Source organism: Vulpes vulpes, chromosome 9 (genome assembly GCF_048418805.1).
Source record: "Vulpes vulpes isolate BD-2025 chromosome 9, VulVul3, whole genome shotgun sequence".
In the NCBI taxonomy this organism is placed as follows: domain Eukaryota; kingdom Metazoa; phylum Chordata; class Mammalia; order Carnivora; family Canidae; genus Vulpes; species Vulpes vulpes.
Genome location: NC_132788.1, coordinates 8,296,212 through 8,311,809, shown reverse-complemented (window position 1 = coordinate 8,311,809; position 15,598 = coordinate 8,296,212). Strand labels below are relative to the sequence as shown.

Here is a 15,598-nt window from a genome sequence, read left to right as displayed (position 1 = left end):
CCTCCAAACAGTTTCTTAGCTGGAAGTTAGTTACTTATCAGGAACTTTCTAGGGAGCCTAGACACATGGATCTTACAGGCCAAAATGCTGGCTCCTGGGCCTCTTCCCAGAGTCTGATTCGATAAGTCTGGGCCAGGTCCAGCAACCCCCATTTTTAACAAATACCCTCCAGGGAGCCCCAAACCTCAGAAGCATACTTTGAGGAGCACTGGGAGGGGTTAGGTACAAAGCCTTAGCACCCAGGAAGGTGGCTGGTCAGCAGTGTGGATGGGAAGAGATCAGCCCCACCGTGCCTCAGTTCCGCTTCCTGTAGCATGTGTAACCATGAGTGCCTTGAGGTAGCCCAGCGAAGATTTAGCACCGGGCTGGCGTGCAGCCAGCACTCAAAAAAAATCTATGTAATGACAACTGGAGGTGTGACTTTGTTCCCCCCAAATTTCCCTACAGCCTCCACCCCCACCCATGAGTCACTGTCTGGCCTTGGGGACTGGGAGTCATGCCCTCTCAGAGCCTCCACCGGGCCTGCCTTCCCAGGAACTCCACATGTAAACACAAGCCCAGGCACAGGGAGAGGTTGTGAGCAGTGCAGGGGCAGATGGTCCCCATGTCCTTGGGGAAAAGGATTCTGGGACTTCCCTGAGAATTAAGTCCTCAACTCCAGATGAGTGAACCTTCAAGGTCTGGGCTGCTATCATAGCATACAGCAGAGGAACAATGAGGGGTAGGCGGCCCCCCTGAGAAAGAGTTCACCATGGGGTCACAGGCAGCATTTAGCAGAAGCATTGCTGACACCTGCCCCCATCCCTGGGTCACACTCACATATACATGCACCACTACGCACACACTCAGAGCATCCTGAGACCCACTGGGGACCCCTTGGAGGTGCTCGGGGGCCCAGGAAAGAAGGGGGAAGAGAAGACCTATTTCTGCCTTAAAGAGGCAGAATGGCTCCACCAATCAGGAACTCTTACAGCTGGCTGCACCATTCACAGCATTAACAACAATCAGAGACCGTGGCAAGCTAAATAAAGGGTAGTCCCCCAAAAAGAGAGGTGCTGTGGCTATCAAGGCTGTGGCTACCCCTGCACTATTCAGAGGGCCCTGGGTGCCCCAGGTTGAGCTCAAGACCACCATGGTGGCATGTCCCATCAGAACCCGAGGACATCCTGCTGCCTCTCTGCTCTATCCAGAGCAAGTATCTCCAGGACATAGTTACTGGGGATGCCTGCAGGGTGAAGCCTGTAACAAACGCCTCCTAGGTTTCCTGGGTATATACTTCAGTCTCCTGAACCTGGCTGCTGCCCAGACCCGGGTGTTTAGGCCCCAACTCTCCACAACAGCACATCTGCCAAGGGAGGGCCTCTGGGGCCCACGGAGCCACTTGGGAGACCTCTCAGGTCCTGGGGTCTGTGCAGGGCTCATGAGCCTGAAGTATGTGATTGGCCCCATAGCCCTTCCTCACCTGCTGATTCCTGAGAGCCCCAGAAGGGCAGCTGCCCTGAGCCAGGTCTTCACCAGCACCACCTGAGCAGCTCCTGGAACATTCACTGTTCACCTAGAAGACCCCACCCCACCCTGTCACCCTGCTCAACTGCCTATAGAGACCAGACAAGGAGGATGAAATGAGTCTGGGGACACAGAGGCATTGGATGGGAGGGAGGAACTGCTCTGTAGCTTAGGCAATGGGGACAGCCCAGGACCCACCAGTAATCAGGCTCAGCAAACATGGAGAGCTGGGTACAGCAAACATCTGGAGGAGAGTTGCCATGCTGACCTAGGAACCTCCCCAAGTCAGGCACTGCTCACCTGGCTCAGTTTGGCTGGACCCGGGCCAGGGCATGGCCAGGAGAGAGAAGAGAAAAGGCTTGAGCCCCTCCAGAGTACGGATTGCACCCCACCCAGTAAACTATGCAGCTTGTGTGTGTCCATCCACACTCCCCCAGCCCCCAAGCCTGGATCTGTTCATAGAGACCAGCACACTCCCAAGGAGAAGGCAAAGGAAGGCAAGGGAAAGTGAGGCCTGGATGAGAAATCTTGCTCATACTACCACAAGCTGGCTGTGTGGCCACAGATGAGTCACTTTGCACTCCAAACCCCAGGTCTGTAAAACAGCAAGAACAGACCTGTCACTCAGGATGCTGTGAGGATTAAGTGGGATAATGTGGGTTTAAAACACCTAGGGTTGACACACTTAAGAAATGGTACCTGTAACTATGCTCGGAATTCTCTGGAAGATACTAGAAAGCTGGCAGGAGTCAAGGCTGGGGTGGAAGCTGAAGGACAGAAGAGCTTTCTCAGCAGGGCTTGGAAGGGCAAGGTCCCCCAACAACCTGGGGCAGGAGAGCTGCGCCCCAGTGAGAAGAAGGGACACACAAACTTGTGGGGAGACTGGCCACAGTGCAGGAGGCCCAGGCCCTGTAGCTGGACCTTGGGGACCAGCGGCCAAGGAGACCTCGGCCCCTCCAGCCCATGGAGAGAGCCACGTGGGACTAATAGTTGGCCCCTTGCTGAGGGCCATGCAGCCTGGTTCCAAACCACCCAGTCTCTCGGGAGGGGCTGGGTGCAGAGTCAGCCACCCCCTACCCCCCACCCCCCCATGGCTTGCTGGTACCCCAGGCCCCAAACTCCACTTGTGGCCAAAAGGAGGACAGGCTGAGGTCACACATCGAGAGGGTCAGAAAATGCTTGGGTCTCTCTTGCCCTGAGTCTGTATCCCTCGGGGTGGGGCTCGATGTTACTGGTGCTCCTGGTATCTGTGGGTCCACACGGCCTTCCCAGTTAACAAACACAGTCAGAGGTGCCAGAGAGGCCCCTCTTGGGATCTTGCCTTTATGAATGCTCCCAGTTAGCTCAGAACCAAACCCCCCATCCTCCTGCCAGTGACAGGTGTCAGAGGGCTGGGACTCGTTGGTCCACAGCACTTTGCTGTGTTTGCCTTAGCGTTTTTGTCTTTCCTCTGAGTTTTTAATATCAGCATAATTTGAGAATCAGTTGCAGACCTAATGCCCCTTTACCACTAAATACTTCAGTTGTGGCTTAGGTGCAGCATTTCACTGAATATCGTTAATTCCACTTGCCATCTGCAATGGTGTCAAGGGATGGGTGTAAAGGGAGCAGCCGGCCTGGAAGGAGTAATGTCTTCTCACTTAGCACATCTGATCACAGAAAGCAGACAACAACAACAACAACAACAACAAAAAAAAAAAGAAAGAAAGAAAGAAAGAAAGAAAGAAAGAAAGAAAGAAAGAAAGAAAAGAAAAGAAAGCAGACAATGTTTAGTTGGTCTGATTGCTGTTTTACGTCTTGTTGAGGTTATTGCTGTTCCCCAGGCAGACTGTTTCCACAGCCAACACATGCAAAAGCAGTAAGCATTCGAAGTGCTAGTAAACAGAGGCTCAGAGTTCCAAAGGAAATAACGCCAAATGGCAGAAAATAAATGACGAAACGTGCAGGTAGTGCCCGAGCAGATGGAATGAATGTCTTTTCATCAGGAGGTTAAGTGGAAAATATTGGGCGTATCAACCAGCGACCATTAGACATGCAGAAAGGGACAGAATATGGGGACGCTGAGAGTGTGTGCTGGAGGGTTGGGCATCGGTGTGGGCACAGCTGGCCCAAAGTCAGGAGAAGGCAGGAGTCTGAGCGCTTGAAGGCAGAGAGGTGGGAGATGCCACTGCTGAAACTCTGGTTGTCAGCAGAGGATCTCCATTTGCAAATATCAAAACCGGCTCTGGCTAATATCGGCAGAATTTCCTGAAGACTGTCAGGTAGCTGTAGGGCCAGGGAGGCTGTGTGGCTGGTCCCACTACCCAGACATGTAGCCCAAAGGCCGGGTGGTGTGGGTCTGCACCTGCTGGATGCAGGGTCCCTGGCTGGGACCACATCCCAACTTCTCTAGCGCACTTGCCTGGACTCCCTGCCCTGGGTGAGCAAGACTCGGCAGGCCATGCAGTTGGATCCTACCCTGGCGTTCTCCCTGCTCGGGACAGGTGAGCCTTCAGGACTTCTGGAGAGGAGGAAGGCAGATTCCCACTCGCTGGCTCATCCACAGCCCCTGGCAGACAGCCCGAGTGCCAAGCCACCAAAACAAAGCACACCTATCCCTGTCACTCAGGGTTCAAGGCCTTTTCAGATGCACCAGCATCAGAGAAAGGGCACACTGAGGCCTGGCTTGGGGGTGGGGTGGGGGTCCCAACAGGCTCACTACATTGACAAAACATTTTTGGGAAAAGATGCCCAGGAGATAACATATCTGCAGGGAAGATGAGAGATTCCAGATTTTTAAATTTGGAGAGACCAGCTCGCACTTGTACTCAGAGGCACCACATCCAGGAACTGGAAGTTTAAAACTTCCCTGATCTATTTGGACCCAAAAAACAGCAGACTTGGGGATCCCTGGGTGGCTCAGCGGTTGAGCGCCTGCCTTTGGCCCAGGGTGTGTTCCTGGAGACCCAGGACCGAGTCCCACGTCGGGCTCCCTGCATGGAGCCTGCTTCTCTCTCTGCCTGTGTCTCTGCCTCTCTCTCTCTCTCTCTCTCTCAAGAATAAATAAATAAAACCTTTACAAAAAGCAAAACAAACAACAAAAAAAAAAACCCAGCAACTTGTGTAAACAGCCTGTTCTTAGGTAGAAAATGTCGATTTACTCCTGCAAGCTGCCTCGAGATGGAGGTTATGACAAACTGGCCTTACGCACAGGGAGGCAGCAAGTCCAAGACGTTAAGTGACTTGTCCAAGATCTCACAGCTAATGAGGGCTGGAGCTGGGATTTGAAACGAAGGCTATCTGAATAAAACACTTCATACCTTTGACCCTACAGTTCTGACCCCAGAGGTCCCCCATTTCCCAAGACAATCACATTTTGTTTATTCTTTAAAAAGATTTTATTTATTCATGAGAGAGGCGGAGACACAGGCAGAGGGAGAAGCAGGCTCCTCCATGGGAAGCCTGATGCGGGACTCAATCCCAGGACCCCGGGATCACAACCTGAGCCAAAGGCAGATGCTCAACCGCTGAGCCGCCCAGGCGCCCCAACAATCAAATTTGAAGAGTCTAGACTTACAAAAAAAAAGTCCACATGTTTATTTCTCCTTCAAAGACTGCATTTTTGTAAACACGCCTAGGCTGGATCCCGTTCTCAAGCCCACACTGCCTTTCCATCATTAGATTATGAGGTTTTCTTCAAGAACTGCCCTACCTGGCTGCTGTTCTTAATGACCTTGACTTGCTTGTGGGCGGCACCTTCCATGGGCTCCTCAGCTCCCTCCGGGCTCCCAGCCCTTGGGCAGTTCCTGAGTGGCTTTTCCTGGAAGCTGTGTTGGTACCCAGTTGGCTCTGGAACTTCTGAAAAAAAAATTCAAGAGTTTCCTATTTAGGGCTTGGTGCATTCCAAGGGGTCAGAATCTGTGGTTGCAGCTCAGAGGCTGTGAGTTTCCAAAAATGGAATTTTATTATCTCTTTTTAAGCTCTTGGAGGGGAAGAGGCATATCGCTTAGACTTTCCATGCCTCAGTTTCCTCATCTGCAAAATGGAGGTGACAACAGACCTACTTATAAAGTCATGAGAGAATTAAAATAAATAAAAGATACAGAATGCCCAGAAAGCACTTAGCTGGCACTTGATAACTATTTTTCTTTTCCTTTTTTTTAAGTAAAGAGTATCTTTTTCTTTACTCTTTAATACTTTATTTGTGGGGATCCCTGGGTGGCTCAGCAGTTTAGCGCCTGCCTTCGTCCTGGGGCGTGATCCTGGAGTCCCTGGATGAGTCCCACATCGGGCTCCCAGCATGGAGCCTGCTTCTCCCTCCTCCTATGTCTCTGCCTCTCTCTCTCTCATAAATAAATAAATAAATAAATAAATAAATAAATAAATAAATTTTAAAAATATATTTTATTTGTTTGTTTGTTTATTCATGAGAGACACAGAAAGAGAGGCAGAGACATAGGCAGAGGGAGAAGCAAGCACCCTGTGGAGAGCCTGATGCGGGACTCGATCACAGGACCCCGGGATCATGACCTGAGCCAAAGGCAGATGCTCAACCACCGAGCCGCCCAGGTACCCCTGATAACTATTTTTCAAATAAAAGAAAGTAGGTGCATGTCTCAGAAGCTTGGTACATTTTCCGGACAAAAATGAAATGATTTTTTTAAAGATTATTTATTTGAGAGAGAGAAAGTTCATGCATGTGAGCAAGGGAAAGGCAGAGGGAGAGGGGGAATCTCAAGCAGACTCCCCACTGAGCGTGGAGCCCAGTTCAGGGCTCGATCCCATGACTCTGAGAACATGACTGGAGCCGAAACCAAGAGGCAGATTCTCAACTGACTGAGCTGCCCAGGCGGCCCCAAAATGAACTGATTTTTGCTATTTTTCTTCCAAGGCAGCAAGAGACAATAATAGAGAGGTTCCTCTTTGCCCCGTGAAAAGGGGTTTGGGGAAACTGAAGGCCAGAGGCGTAGGGAAGGGAGACAGGCCCCATCCCATGTAGGTGGAGGGGCAGGCCCCGTCCGCCCTCCGGCTAGCATCCTGCCTTCCGGCCCCTCGTGTTCCCACGAAGTTCTCAAGTGTGTTTGTGTGGAGGCGCAGTAAACAAAGACGGAATGAGCAGGCTGCGACAAGCAGACCTTTATTAGGGCAGAACCAGTTCAGTCAGGCAGCTCCCCTACCCCTGGAAAGGGCCCCAGGAGGACCCCAGCCCCCACCTGGCTCCAGACTGGCTCTTTCCCTGAGCAGAGGTCACTCTGCGGTGAAAGAAGGCGGCTGCAGCAGGAGCAAGGACTCGGATGTGTGACCTTGGACAAGTCCCTTCCTTCCTCTGACCTCAGCTTCCTAGTCTGCAGGTTGGGGACACACATCTCCCTGATGGAGTTGGTGGCAGGAGAACAGGCTGAGGCTATCCTGTGGGGTTGTCCACCTGCAGCCTGTGTGGGACCCAGGCTGGGGAGCGAAGCAGGGTTGACGGGAGGGGCGGCTGTGTCTCTTCCTGCGTCTGATTCGGAAGTTACCACTGGTTATCTCGGGGGAGTAGGTGAAGGCCGGAGCAGGAGAGGTAATTCTGTTTATTTTCAGTTTAAAATGTTCGTCAACAATCGTTTGTTCCTCCTATTCTAATACACACGTCGATTTATTTTTTCGTGTGAAAACCCAGTTCCTTTTTCTCCCTGGCGTCTTGTCTCTGGCCAAGCCCTCTCTTCAGACCATCGTTAGGACCAGGCCCAGTCTGGTCAGAGCCTCCTTCAGTTAGACTCAGGAGAACCTGGACACACAAGCGTTCACTGTCACCTCCAGCCAGTCACACACCCCAGCCAGTACCTGAGGCCCCTTTCACCATTCACAAAATGACTGCCATTTTGTCACCCCGACCAGCACACCTTCCATCTGTCCCCTCTGCCAGGCCCGGTGTGAGGAGCGAGGGGCCACACGCGTTCTGCTCTCCTCCAGACTCCTCACTGCCAGGCCCTGGGCCTTCAGCCCCACGGTGCCTCCTGCGGGTGCTGGTGGTGGGCCTGGGCCCAGCCTGGGCACCTCCGGGCCACCCCGGGGCTCACAGGGGCCTCTGGCCAGGAGCCTGGGCCCCATCACATCCTCTACATGGTCCCTCTGTGAAATTAGGACCGTCCTCCCTGACATTGTAGGTCTGTGGGCTCTTCCGGCTTCAGGATTGTTTCCCTTCGGAGGAGGGAGTTCAGCTGGTACCCGCTCCCCCTGCAAAGCCCTGCTCTTGAATGACCTCAAAGGAGGGCACAACCCTGGCTGAAGCCCCTCTGCCCCAGCTGCCTGGTTGAGCTGTGGCCATCATTTCTGTCGTCCCTCAAGGTATGTGTGTGGGGGGGGTGGGGGGGGTGGGGGGGGTACTTAGGCCATTTCCTCTGAGGATCAAATGAATGAGATCATTTTTATAGACTCCTGGGCACACGTGACATTTGGTTTTTTTTGTTTTGTTTTGTTTTTTGTTTTGTTTTTTTTATTATTTATGATAGTCACAGAGAGAGAGAGAGAGAGAGAGAGGTATAGACACAGGCAGAGGGAGAAGCAGGCTCCATGCACCGGGAGCCCGATGTGGGATTCGATCCTGGGTCTCCAGGATCTTGCCCCGGGCCAAAGGCAGGCGCCAAACCGCTGCGCCACCCAGGGATCCCATCTTTTTTTTTTTTTTTTTTTTTTTTTTTTAATTTATGATAGTTACAGAGAGAGAGAGAGGCAGAGACACAGGCAGAGGGAGAAGCAGGCTCCATGCACCGGGAGCCCGACGTGGGATTCGATCCCGGATCTCCGGGATGGCGCCCTGGGCCAAAGACAGGCGCCAAACCGCTGCGCCACCCAGGGATCCCCACACGTGACATTTGTAATGACAAAACGCATTCCAGAAAAAGTTTTGCAAGAAGACTACAAAGAACTTTTTGTCCTGAACTATTTGACAATGACTTGCTGACCTGAGGCTCAGGTTCCCCTAAATCTGTCAGTGTGCATTTCCTAGGAGGGGAGACCCCTCCTACATCACCACAGCTGAGCCAGCCCCATTGGGAACTGCACCCTGAGGCATTACTCCCTGCTAATCCTCAATCCAGAACAGTTCTGCAATCTCCACTTGACTTTTATGAGCGTGAATTTTTTTTTTTTTTTTTTAAGATTATAAACCAGGGACGCCTGGGTAGCTCAGCGGTTGAGCATCTGCCTTTGGTTCAGGGTGTGATCCCGGAGTCCTGGCATCAAGTCCCACATGGGGCTTCCTGCAGGGAGCCTGCTTCTCCTTCTGCCTGTGTCTCTGCCTCTCTCTCTCTCTCTCTCTCTCTCTCTGTGTGTCTCTCATGAATAGACAAATACAATCTTCAAAAAAATTATAAGCCCGTTATTTTGTAGTATTCTTTCAATTAAGATTTATCTAATGTTTCTTTTCTTTTTTTTTTTAAGATTTTATCATTTAAGAGAGAGAGCATGTGCATGCAGGGGAAGAGGTAGACAGGGAGGGAGAGGGATAAGCAGACTCCCCGCTGAGCACAGAGCTTGCCACATGGGGCTCATCTCATGAACCTGAGATCATGACCTGAGCCAAAATCAAGAGTCAGATACTTAACCCACTGCACCACCCAGACTCTTGTTACACATTTTTGCAGGAATACCATGGAGAGCGGCAGGGGGGGGGATGGGGGGATTCTCTCCATTGTTTCCTCAGGGGCAGCACACAGTTTCCATTTGCCCCATTCCTGAAGATGACAACTTTATTCCCTTGATTAGGGTGGTACCTGGCAGGTTCCTCCTCTGAAAAGTTACTATTTTTCCTTCCCCCTCTCCAAATTTTTATTTAAATGTATAGAGTAATAGTTTCAGGAGTAGAATTTAATGATTACTATTTTTCTTTTGGGGATCACTGTGTATTTTATGAGGAGGCATTTTGAGGTTATGTGAATATCCCATTTCTTATCAAACTCTTCCTAATTTTAGCATCCATTTATGATTCTCCAATGAATTAATTATTGCTATAACGATTGCCAAACAGTGGTTTTAATTCTATCATTCTTCATTGATTAGCTGACATTATACTGTAAAGAAACATTTTCTTCTCTCATGATATATTTATATCTGTGTGGACTTGGGATTTCTTATCTTATTCAATGGACAATACTCCATTATCGTTATGTATGATGTCGAAATTTGTCTGACACTTGGCCAGTGGAAACTCCTTTAAGCTGCCTCCTATATCCTCCCCACATGTCCTCAGCCTAAATATTTCTGTCATTTTCTGGCACAATAAGATATTCCAGGCTTATCATGTATTTCCCTGGGCCAGCCTGAAATCAGCCATTTGCCGAGGAGCTCTGGTTCCTTTCAGTGGAGGATGGATTTAGAAACCAAGATCTGGGTGCCAGCTGTGCTCATTACTGCCACAGTGTAAGATAGATACACTAGATACACTAGATTAGATAGATAGTATCTATCTAATTTATAAATATTAAAAAATGTAAACTGACATCAGTACCTCCAGTTCCAACCTAACTACCACAGCATTTATCCCTTTCCTTTTTTTTTTTTTTAATTTTTTTTTAAATTTTTATTTATTTATGATAGTCACAGAGAGAGAGAGAGAGAGAGAGAGGCAGAGACACAGGCAGAGGGAGAAGCAGGTTCCATGCACCGGGAGCCCTATGTGGGATTCGAACCCTGGTCTCCGGGATCACGCCCTGGGCCAAAGGCAGGCGCCAAACCGTTACACCACCCAGGGATCCCCATTTATCCCTTTCCATTCATTACTCCCTGTGAGTGAGAAAAGTGCCTTTTGCTATTTGCATATTTATTTGCATATTTATTTGTAGGGTCGACCCCCCCGGAGTGTGTAACCAGTCTTCTATGCTGCTACCACCCCGCCTTGTAGACCCCTCTTCACCCTCTCTAAGCCTTACTGTAAGTGGGCTTCTCCCCACCTTTATCTGAGAGGCATGCAGGACACCGTCCTCACTGCACCCAACCTCTCAGATGGAGGGGAACAGCTCCCTCACCACGATGAGAATTACAGCATTATTGGCGACAAATTTGGCAATAGGTACCAAAATATAGAAATTTATCCTTTTGGCCCTGCAGCTCTGCCTCTAAAAATTTGTGGAAAAGAATAGTAGTCAGCGTCTGCCCACAGGCCTGGTGGCTTCCTGCCCAGCTTCTGCCTGTCTCCCCTTCCCCCATCGCTGCCTTGGGCTCCCCACCCCACTACCAAGATAGTGATGGGCTCCCAAAAGGAGAAGACTCAGAAGCTGAACGAGAAGCAGCAGCTCGTCCTGTCCCAGCTCCTGAGGGAGGAGGACAGATATGCCTCAAACTGTGAGGCCAAACATCGATAGTAGGCTTCCTGGAAAATTGGTGTGTTTATTTGCATGAGATGTGCTAGAACCCATAGAAATCTTGGGGTTCATACATGCAGGGTTAAGTCAGTCAACCTAGACCAGTGGACACCAGGACAGATGCAGCACATGCAAAATATGGGAAATACGAAAGCAAGACCACTCAGAAGCCAATCTTCCAGAGAACTTTTTTGAAGACCACAGATAGGTCAAGCAGTGGAATTTTTTATCAAAGATAAATATCAGGGGCACCTATCTGGCTCAGTGGGTGGAGTGTGTGACTCTTGATCTTGGGGTTGTGAGTTTGAGCCCCACACTGGGTGTAGAGATTACTTAAAAATAAAGTCTGAAGCGCATGTGGGTGGCTCAGTTGGTTAAGCATCTGACTCTTGGTTTCGGCTCAGATCATGATCTCGGGGTCAGGAGATGGAGCCCCACAGCAGGCTCTGTGCTCAGAGTGAAGTCTGCTTGAGATTCTCTCTCTCCTTCTGCCCCTCCCCCTGCTTGTTCTCTCTCTCTCTCTCTCTCTCTCAAATACTTTTTTTTAAGATTTTATTTATTTATTTCTGAGAGAGAGAGAGAGAGAGAGGCAGAGACACAGGCAGAGGGAGAAACAGGCTCCATGCAGGGAGCCTGACATGGGACTCGATCCCGGGACCCCAGGATCACACCCTGGACTGAAGGCGGCGCTAAACCACTGAGCCACCCGGGCTGCCCTCTTAAATAAGTTTTAAAAATCTTTAAAAATAGGGATCCCTGGGTGGCGCAGTGGTTTGACGCCTGCCTTTGGCCCAGGGCGTGATCCTGGAGACCCGGGATCGAATCCCACGTCAGGCTCCCGGTGCATGGAGCCTGCTTCTCCCTCTGCCTGTGTCTCTGCCTCTCTCTCTCTGTGTGTGACTATCATAAATAAATACAAATTTAAAAAAAAATCTTTAAAAATAAAATATTTTACAAAAGAGATAAATATGAAAAGAAGAAATACTATGATAAAAATTCAATAGCTATTACAAATGAAGAAAAGGGGAAAGGGAGGAAGAGAAAAAGAAATGGAACCAGAAAAGCCTGCAAAACCTCTTACAGTTGAACAGGCTATGGAAGAAAGACAATCAGCAGTTGGAATTTAAAAAAAGTATCAGCTGTAAAAATGCTGCAGAGCCCACTGTTGATCTTTTAGGATTCAACAGCCCTACTGAGGCACCAGTGACCTATGGGAACATAACCACGGTGTCAGCCCTAAATGATATCTGGACATCTTTGGACCAGTGATTTTTTTAAAAAAATTTTTTTATGATAGTCATATATATAGAGAGAGAGAGGCAGAGACACAGGCAGAGGGAGAAGCAGGCTCCATGCACCGGGAGCCTGATGTGGGATTCGATCCCGGGTCTCCAGGATCGCGCCCTGGGCCAAAGGCAGGCGCCAAACCGCTGCGCCACCCAGGGATCCCTGGACCAGTGATTTTTTTAAAAGATTTATTTATTTATTTTACTGGTGGGGAGGGGCAGAGGGAGAGGGAGAGAATCTCAAGTAGACTCCCTGTTGAGGACAGAGTCTGACTCGAGGCTCTATCTCACAACACTGAGATCATGATCTAGGCCAAAATCACGAGTCAGACACTTAACTGACTAAGCCACTCAGGTGCCCCTGGACCAAGGATTTTTAATCCCTTACCTGCAACTATCTTGCCCCCAGTTCCAGAGATGTTCTCTATACCCGGAGCTGCCAATTTGTCCACAGTAATATCCGGGGATCGGCATCTGTTCACTGAGCAAGCTACAAAATCAGAAGAGGTGGCAAAAAACAAACTCTCCAAAGACTCCATCTTATCTCTGTATAGTACAGGAACATTCAAAGGCAGAGGACTCCTGGTGTGTTTAAGGGACCCACAAATAGACCATTTACCTCACAAGCACCAAATGGATCTCAAGATTATCCATCAATGGGTGTGCCTGTGGCTAAACCTGTAGCTCCTGGCCTTCTGGGGAACGTAATGGGACAGAGTGGGAAGCGTGATGGTGGGCAGGCCCATGCCCAGTGGGTTCATGTATGATACCACTTCTTCCAAATGTGGCTGGCCTCAAGGAAGAATGGTGGGACAGATGGGGGTACCCCAGAGTAAGCCTGGCCTGCCGCGAGCTCAGCAGCCCCAGTGGAACCTTTCACAGATGAATCAGCCAATGGCTGGCATGAGGATCAGTAGTACAAACCCTACAGTGGATTTTGACCAGCCCCCCAGTGCAGCAGCAGGATGGTCTGGAGGCTCATCCAGTCAGACTCTCAGCACACAGCTGTGGAAATGAAAAACACAATACAAGTTTCATCCAGAACTACTGCCCGACATGCCTTGTTAAACAGCATCTAGTTCCCCTGTTCATCCACATACATACACTTTTCCCCCCATGTTCATATTAAGAGTTATCTGATTGACCCTGTTGACCAGTACTGATTAAATTTGATATGAAAAGAAAAAAAAAGATTAAAAAAGGATAGTAGCTCAAAAACAGAGATGAGTGTAAGAAGATACTAGTTATAGCCCTTTTGTACTAATTAAAAATTGGAGGCAAGCTCAATTTTCTTTATCTTAGCTCCTGAAAGCAGCGTCTTGTATGCCTCCCAGACCCATGTGCCTGAAGGACCAGATAATTGGTTGCTAATTGTCTTCCTCCAGGGCTCTTAGCATCCCTGTGTATTCTGGCCCTGTTTGTACAAGGATTCAGAAGGCTCTTGCATGTCAGAGAAGGTCCTGGGGCAGAAGAAAGCAGAGGGTGCAAGGCATGCACATGAGTTGGGACCCGTCCTCCCAAGCCACAGCTGAGATCCAAGTTAGGCCAAAGGGAGGATTGTCTTCAGCATAGTGTGATAGTGTGTTCTGGTTTAGGCCAAAAGTTCCAGGGACTTAACACCCCAGGAGCAACCCTCCTCCTGAGGGATGGGAGTGGGTGGATAAAATGCCTCATGTAGTAGGCCTCTCCCAAGATGGCCTCCGATGACCCATTTCCTGGTACTCACACCCCGTGTGGTTCCTTCCCCACTGAAAATAGCTGAAGGGGTGCCTGGGTGGCTCAGTCTGTTAAACTCTTGTTGAACTCTGTTCAATTCTTGATTTCGGCTCAGGTCATCATCTCAGGGTGGTGAAATCAAGCCCCACGTGGGGCTCTGCACTGGCATGGGGAGACTGCTTAGGATTCTCTCTCTTCCTCTCTCTCTGCTCCTCCCCCATTCTGCTCACAGTCTCACGCATGCTCTCTCAAAGAAGGAAAGAAAGAAACCAGCTGAACTATGCAATAGGATGTTTAAAGAAATGACAGCACATGATATCTTCGGCTAGATCATAAAAGAAGTGCAGCTCCTGCCTTATTCCCTTTTGGATCTCTTGTTCTTGGTGGAAGCCAGATGCCAAGCTATGAGGATGCTCAAGCAGCCCAGGGGAAGGTACATGTGACAAAAAACGAAGGACTCTTACCAACAACCAACACTCCCTTGTCGGGCAAGTAATCCAGCCATGTTGGAGGTCAACCCTTCAGCCCAGTCAAACCTTCAGATGATTCCAGCTTCATGGGAGACCCTGAGCAGAACCCTGAACCACTACCACCCACTTGAGCTGCTCCTGGATTCCTGATCCTCAGAAACAGTGTAATACAACAAATGTTTGTTGTTTTAAGCTGCTAAGCTTTGTAGTGATTGGTTATGCAACAATAGCTAATATTCTCATATATTCCTGATAGGAATGGAAAATTGTGTAGCCACTTTGGAAAACAGTTTGGGGTTCCTCAAATGATTAAATATAGTGTTATTGGTGACTCAGTCGGTTGAGTGTCTGACTCTAGATTTCTGCTCAGGCCATGATCTCAGGGTCCTGGGTTGGAGCCCTATGTCGGGTTCCATGCTTGGCATGGAGTCTCCTTGAAACTCTCTGCCCCTCCCCACATACATGCGTTCATTCTCTCTCTCCCTCTCTCAAATAAATTAATAAAATCTGGGACACCTGGGTGGCTCATCAGTTTAGCGTCTGCCTTTGGCTCAGGGCCTTATCCCAGAGTCCCGGGATCTAGTCCCACATCGGGCTCCTTGCATGGAGACTGCTTCTCCTCCCTCTGCGTGTGTCTCTACTTCTCTCTCTCTGTCTGTCATGAATAAACAAATAAAATCTTTTTAAAAATAAATTAATAAAATCTCCTAATAAATAAATAAATATGGAATTACTGTATAACCCAGAAATTCCACCCCTAGGTATATGCCCAAGAAAAATGAAAACATATGTCCACAGAAAACTTGTACGTGAATGTTTACAGCAGCAATATTCACGAGAGTCAAAAGGCAGAAACAATCCACTTGTCCATCAATGGACAAATGGAAAACAAAATGTGGTATATTCATACAATGGAATATCATTTGGCCTAAAAGAGAATGAAGTAGAGATACATGCTGTAGCTTGAACGGGCCTTGGAAAGTGAAAGAAGACAGTCACAAAAATCCGCATATTCTGATTCCATTCATATGAAATGTCCAGAATAGGCAAGTCTATAGGGACAGGAAGTAGGTTAGTGGTTGCCTAGGCTGAGGTGGCGGTAGGGGTGGTAGCTAAAGAGATGGGATTTCTTTTAAAGATTATGAAAATTTTCTAAAATTGACTATGATGACAGCTACAGATATTTGTGACTAAGCCCCAAAATGCTGATTGTCTACTTTTAACAGGCATACCATATGTATGTGAATTACGTTTTCATAAAACTGTTTAAAAAGCTGATGATGAATGGGTGCCTGGTTGA

At 49.0% G+C, this 15,598-nt stretch overlaps 1 pseudogene; it reads left to right on the top strand.

The window, feature by feature from the left end:
- The first annotated feature begins 10,709 nt into the window (after positions 1 to 10,709).
- On the top strand, positions 10,710 to 13,129 carry LOC112925459 (stromal membrane-associated protein 1 pseudogene; annotated as a pseudogene).
- The last annotated feature ends 2,469 nt before the right edge of the window (positions 13,130 to 15,598 follow it).